This window comes from Sinocyclocheilus rhinocerous, unplaced genomic scaffold (genome assembly GCF_001515625.1).
Source record: "Sinocyclocheilus rhinocerous isolate Xijiao unplaced genomic scaffold, SAMN03320098_v1.1 scaffold328, whole genome shotgun sequence".
NCBI lineage: Eukaryota > Metazoa > Chordata > Actinopteri > Cypriniformes > Cyprinidae > Sinocyclocheilus > Sinocyclocheilus rhinocerous.
Window position 1 is genome coordinate 443,482 of NW_015650507.1, and position 7,286 is coordinate 450,767.

General features: G+C 38.8%; 1 long non-coding RNA gene across 1 annotated transcript in view; it reads left to right on the forward strand.

Annotated features, from left to right (window-relative positions):
• LOC107712041 (uncharacterized) overlaps positions 1-4,422 on the forward strand; it is a 35,207-nt gene extending 30,785 nt beyond the window's left edge. Inside the window, exon 4 of the long non-coding RNA XR_001636758.1 lies at positions 4,353-4,422. This is a non-coding gene — a long non-coding RNA (uncharacterized LOC107712041). The remainder of the gene's footprint in view (positions 1-4,352) is intronic.
• Positions 4,423-7,286: the final 2,864 nt, after the last annotated feature.

Below are 7,286 nucleotides of genomic sequence, written 5' to 3' on the forward strand. Positions count from 1 at the left end.
GTGTGTGAGTGTGTGTGTGTGTGTGTGTGAGTTACAGTTGACAGACGGTTGCTCTGACGCCTGTAAGTCAGTGTGAGTTCATGCCACTCTATTATCTCACATAGACGTGCTTTTTTTAATACAATTAATACATTTATTTGTCAATCCCAGAATGACTGGAACAAACTCAGTGAATAAAGCCAGAGTAAAAATGTCCAAAAATAATTCAGTCTAGCCAAATATTGATTACATTACTCAATATATGTGCATGCTGTGTGTTTTTTATGCTTGAGTGTCAACACGTTAAGTCACATTTATTTATAGTGTTTTATATAATACAGATAATTTCAATGCATCATAGATATAAACAATAAATAATAAATAACAGTGTTAACACTGTAAAATTAATCAATTATGAAAAATTAACTTTTAAAAAATTAACTTAGCGGTGCTTCTTACTTTTTTGATCCCAGTGTACCTGTACTATAATGTACCTGTGCAAATGGCAATAAATCTCAAATCAAATCAAGATATATAAATGAAAGCACACACACTGCACTGTGCTGTTTTACTACAAGGAATTAAATATATCAGAATTAAGAAGCAATATAATTTACAATCTAGAAGTTATGGACGTCTGGCCGAAATAATATTACAGACATTTAATATGTTTAAAATGACACTTTTTTTATCCTATATTCTCAACATATTGAATATATATTGCTATAATAGTGATTGCATTGTGCATGGAAAAAAAGTACTGACTGCTAAGTTTTGTTCAGCAAGCACCGAGACGGTGACATATGGCATCTCTCTCTCTCTCTCTCTCTCTCTCTCTCTCTCTGTGCGGCTTTTTCTCCATGTCCAATCACATTTCCAATTGCCTCAACAACTTGAAGCACACACGAGTGAAAAACTGATTTCTCAAGCTCTCAACATCTCGGCTCAAGATGAGTGTCCCTCTCTCTCTGCTGGAGCTCCTCCACTCGAGAGCCAGTGATTAAAATGTGACCCTTGACTGGGGGAGGTTTGGGGGGTGGATGGCACATCGAGGATCTCATTAGCATCGCCCCGCTATTGACACTCGGAGCAGGGCCAGAAAAGTTGGTGTAAGGAGTAAATATGTGGTTTGTTTTTTGCCGGCTGTCTTTGTAGAGGAGCTCTTGTGGACTGAGAGGCTCTTCTTTACCGGCGGAGCGACGAGACGGGCATAAAACACCTTCTTTCGTCATGCTAATTTATTCAAGTGCCAGAGGTTATGAATGTCTATTCAGATGTGATCACCTACAGTCATAATGGAGAGATTAAAATGCAAAAAGAGCGAAAACCCTCGACGTTTTTGGATAAACGGAAGCGTGTGTATCTGGCAGGTGTGAGCCGCTTCACCTCAAACACACACACACACACACACACACAGATGCTTCTTTCTCCTCCAGTAACCCAGAGCACTCAGATGGCACTTCCACCAGAGCAGCCCAAAGACATTTGGAGAGTTCTCTTCAAAGCGGCTCGGATTATATCCGCACACACTGTCCTGAGGGAAACCTTTGAAGGAAACGTCGAGCCGTGACGCTGCCGGCCACCGCAGGATGTTTTGTTTGTTTGTCTAAACCTATTTCACACAGACGGTTTGTCATCGAGCTGGTGGGTCTCGCACAAACGCCGCGGACGCGAGAACCGACAATTTAAACCGGCATAATCTGCGATATGATCACAAACCCCGTCGCTTTAGACTGTGTTTTGTTCAGTAGTGCGCGTGTAATAATGTCTATGAGGGGAAAAGGTCATGAGACGAGAATACTGAGGCTGATTGTAGATTGTGTTATATTATAAACCATATAAGTGAGATCTATATATATATATATAGCCTATATGATATATATACAGTAAACCATATAAGTGAGATCTATCTATATATATATATATATATAGCCTATATGATATATATAAACCATATAAGTGAAGGAATTGCAACTAGGGCTGTTTGATTCCAAAATTTTTGGAATCGAGTCCGATTCCGATTCCTGGTTCTGGAATCGCTTTGCTTCGATCCCAAGAATCGATTCCTCACTGTTGTTTTCGATTCTTGTTTTTTTTAGATTGAAGGAACCTAATCTCACCATGACTGCAGGATAAAGGTCGTAGAAAGTATCCTTCTCATAATATGAAGCTTTATTTGTAAAAAAATTACGATACATAAATTGTAATTTTGTCTGCTTTGCCTGTGAAATTAGTCATAGCCAACAGCTCAGCAGGGACATGCGTTTATTGCATTAATTGAACAACACATGAAGTGTCTAAAATAAATGTGCACAGTTCAGCTTAATGATGAAGTTTACTTTGACTGTATGCTTTGCACAAAATTAACAAACTGTACACTGAAACAAAATATCCAGAACATTAACAATAACTGATAGAGCTCGTGGTTTATCTGTCAATCAGATGTGCTCTCGGCCACTGATCTATGCTCGTGACGTTTGCTTTTATAATTATCATTGGCTGATAGAAATGTTTTAAGATCAAGACCCTCGATCACATCATGATCTATTCTGTCGTGCAGAGCTCAAAATTGTGGACAAGCCAGTTCCATCGTAAAATAACCTCTGAATCTTTTTTTTTTTGAACTGGGTCATTAAACCAATCTATCCGCATCAGGAAACTAATCAGACTTCTAATCACTTTTCGCAAGCATGAGGGAGGCGAATGTTAATAAAAATATAAAAATGAAAATAATCTTTTATCTCACAACACTCGTAATTATGGTTTTTCGCGAGCATGAGGGAGGTGAATGGTGCTTCTCAAACGGAAGGCTGCATCCTAAAATTCAGTTTCAGAATCGACTCTCGGAATCGATTCCCAGTCCCAATTGCAACGGAAAAGTAGAGCTGTCAAATAATAATTGTATAAATAATTACATATTTATAATTTATTTGTAATGTTTATGAAAACATCACAAAGTCAACACCCCAAAAATATTAATAAATCATTAAAATAAATTAATAAGTTAGATTCTGACAATCATACAACATATTGCACAATCATTGTTAATGTACAAGAGCAAGCATGCAGGTTCTGGAGGGACTGGGACAAGTGTAAATTTATTTACTGTGACTAAGTATTTTCTGTTGAAACAATAAGCTGGAGCAGGACATGCCAAAGGTCTTCTTTCTTTTTGAAATTTTAAGTAGTTTTTAGCTTAATGTATTAATAGCTATCAATATTTGTGGTCCGTTTTGCCAGAATTGTATGTATTGAAACTTCTAAAATAATATATTGTCACCTTTAAGAAGTTCATTGAATGAGCTCAAAGTTTAGAGATATCAACTTGAAGCCACAAAATTGTATTTTGTATTCTGATCAAAAAAATGCAACCTTGGTGAGAATAAAATCTTATCAACCTCAAACAGTAGTGCACATGTGATCAATCAACACATGTGCACTACTTGTGCACTATTTTGAGCTTAAAGTTTACAGACATCAACAACAAGCCACAAAGTCACATTCATGCAATCTTTGACTGTCATGAATATAATGTCACTGTGTGTGTGTGTGTGTGTGCGTGCGTGCGAGCGAGTGTGAGTGAGTGAGTGAGTGAGCGAGAGTGTGTATGTGTGAGTGAGTGTGTGTGTGTGTGTGTGTGTGTGTGTGTGGCCGAACACAGAGCGGCGTTTGACTTCCATCAGCCACAATAAAGGATGAGCCGGTCTCTGACCCGGCAGCCCTGCGTGATTCCAGCAGATGAGGAGTGACACGCGGTTCAGAGGTTAATTTGTGTAACAGCCGAATTTGCATACAAATGACAAATGACAGAATTTTTCTCTCGCCAAACGTTCAATGTCAAGCACATGAAGAGCACCGTGGGCTCCCGCTGCCTCGGCCGAACCTCTGAAGTTGGGGGACCTTGTTTCACATTAATCTCAAGCGCAGGTCAGCGACTTCATTTGCTAAACTTTATCACAGTTTTTGTCCTGCTCGCGCTCTCTTTGTAGCGGCTTCTCATTGCCTCTCTACAGACGGAGAGGATAAGCGTTTTAAAGACCACAAAGACTCTGTTCTTTTTGCTCTGAAGCCATAAATGAATTACTGTGGGTGGAAATATACCCAGCGCCGCAGAATTCAGCCTCTCTCTCTCTCTCTCTCTCAACACACCATAACTTCTTAAGAGATTTCCGCCCAAACCAGCTCTCCAGTTCTCCCTTGGTGTGACTGGATTGATTGTTTTTCTAATCCAGGGAAAATTACTCGCTAAAAGGGTCATATAATCACTGCCAAACGTGTGGCGGGCTAAACTCGAAGTGACTTTGTTCCTTCGTTCATATTTGTGTGCTTGTGTGAACTCACTTTTCTCATTTTCTACTGTTTGACTGTCTCAGTTCTGCAGTGAAACTCTGAACCCACGGGACGCTGAAAGGAACGGATCAAGAAAACAAGTGAAAAAATCCCATCAAACAAGGACCCGAGTCATATCTACAGACAGAAGATCAGAGAGAGACAGAGCAAGAAAACACCTAGAAACTGCACAGAACATCTGTTTTTGTCATCACTTAAGAAATGTAGGTAACACTTTAGTTTAGGGAGCAATTCTCACTATTAACTAGTTGCTTATTAGCATGCACTAGCATATGGCTGTTCATCAGTACTTATAAAGCACATATTAATGCCTTATTCTGCATGAGCATTTTCTACATCCTTTAATCCACCCCATACCTAAACCTAACAGCTACCTGACTAACTATTAATAACAGCAAATTAGGAGTTTATTGAGGCAAAAGTCATAGTTAATAATGGGAATTGATCCCCAAACTAAAGTGTGACTGAAATTTCAAATTAAAGTTTTGACTTATTAACAGATTATTCAGGATTCAAAAAAGTAACAGTGATGATGTTATTGAATTCAGACCTATTTGCATATTGAACTGTGATTGGCCTTTTCTTTCTTGCTGTTATTCAATCATCTATAGCCATCGTCAGTGACTGTGATTGTGAACCACTAGTTTGACTACCGTTTATTGCATGCATTGCTGATAAACACTTGATTTCAGATCTCACCCCAGAATCAAACACAGAATCACAGACTAAAGCCGTGGTCTTATTAGTAAAATTGCAGCTAACTTGTATGTGCAAAAACAAGTCCATTGTCAATAGTGTAGTGAAATATGAACATAGAAGTTAATTTCAATCCAAGCAGATTTCAGTTGGTCAACTTGGCAAATCTAGGCAAAAAAGTTGATTGTGAGCAAAGTCTGCATGGTAAACTACAGATTGTGCTCCTGCTGCTATTAAAATGATTGAATTTCTCCCACAAAATTTCACAGAATGCTATCACACCTTAACACTGGCTTGGCTTGTTAAAAGTCAGTTTGTTAAAATAAGCTCCAGAAACAAGTTTTCATAATTTGGTCACAAATTAACTTAATGTTCAATCCATTTAAATTTTTAACATTTTGTGCTGGGACTAAATTAATCATTTTTGTTGACATAACTAACTGTTCAGTGTATCAGTAGGGACTGCATTAGGAGAATATATGTTGAAATGAAGTGTAATTTTATGCATTTTGTTTTTTTGAGTGTCAGTATATTAATTTATGTGATTTAGAAAAGTACACGGGTAACTTAAATCTATTAATTTGGTTCAGCAACACATTAGTTGTTTTAGTCTTGTTGTAAAGACCAAAACTCAACATGTTTAAACGTTTTCCTTAATTTAATTGTTCATTGAACAAACTCACCGTAAACTTGAACAGAGATTCAATGCAGCAAATGCACATCTACTGTTTGATCAACTTTGAAAGTTTGTGGCTGGGCTTTTTTTACAGGCAACATCCACGTTAAACCCTCGAAGAAGCGCCACTAATCATCAGCGGAGGGTCTTTGTTTTTAATTAGAGATGTTGAAACGCTCTTCTGCTGAGACAGAGTTTCGTACGCAGCGGCTTGCGTGAGACGATAACACTGACGTCTCACTTTTGTAGGATTAGTTGGATTGATTTTTCAAGAGCGTTGGGAACAGAAGAAGAAAAGAGGACTATCATATTAGACTCTAAAGTGTTATTATGAAAAATAAATTATGATTGATTGGTGCGGTAAACATTAGGGGCCCCTGGGTAGCGTCCACTTCATTCTGGCAATCAGATCAACATCAATTTCCAATATCATTGTAAAAGTGTAAACAGACTCTTATAAACACTCTCTCTGAGAGAAAGTTTTGGAGAAGTAGCGCTTCTTGCGATCTGTTGTGTGGATCTTTATGCAGAATAGCAGCCGCGATTCAAAGCCTTCATCCCCGTGAGCAGGTATTGATCTTCTCAGCATCTTTGATCGCAGATCTCACCTGTCTGGGATCATAAAAACTCAACAGCCTCCGCTGACCTGTGGACAGAGATTAGCACACGTAACTAACCCGCGTTAATGAGCTATAGGTGCTAATGCGAGAGGGGATCTGTCTAATTAACTCAGATCAAAGACAGGAGCGTAATCCCTAAACAAACCTGCCGATCGGAATACGCTATGAGACAGAGCGAGACTTCAAACAGGACCGGGAAAAAAACAGACCGGCTGAACTTTTTTTTCAGAACAACTTGTACTTTTTAATCATATGCGTGCATTGATATTTCAGCGTTCAGAGGGGATGAGCATTACCGCTCCTGACAACCTGAAAACTCTGCAAACATGCAGTGAAATGTGAGCTTGCAGACAGAAGAACCGACAAACCCCAATTAACTCATATATCAAGCAAACACTTGCTTAGTTTTGGCATACTGGAGTACACTTATTAAATTTGAAGGTGGGGGATTTTGACCTGAACCAATAAGAAACCACCTAGCAACCACATACTGCAAATCAGTTTTGCAAACATTGCATCACCTAATAGTGACTTTGCGCAGGCAAACATTAGAAAAAAAAATATTACTATTAACCAATTTAATTCACCTTTGACACTTTTTTAAAGTTATTATTGCATCACTAATTTTATTTGTGAGCATGCATTCACAAACATATCAAAACCTGAACATGCTTGCATCCATACACACGCACACACATCTATTTCTGAGATATTTAATATTTCCTCTGCTCGGGTTCATGGGCCGAGGCCAGAAAATCGTGTTTCTCTAGTGTCCAGCTCTTGGGACAGCCACACCAAATGTGTAATTTCACAGCTCTAATGCACATTTGCACAGTGCACACCTTTCTCACAAACTCACTCACACTCACACTGACTGGGGTCATTCTCAAAATCACTACAGCCAATCAATTAGGCACAGCCGCTGAGAGCCGGCGGACACACACACCGCAGCCGCACACCTGCGA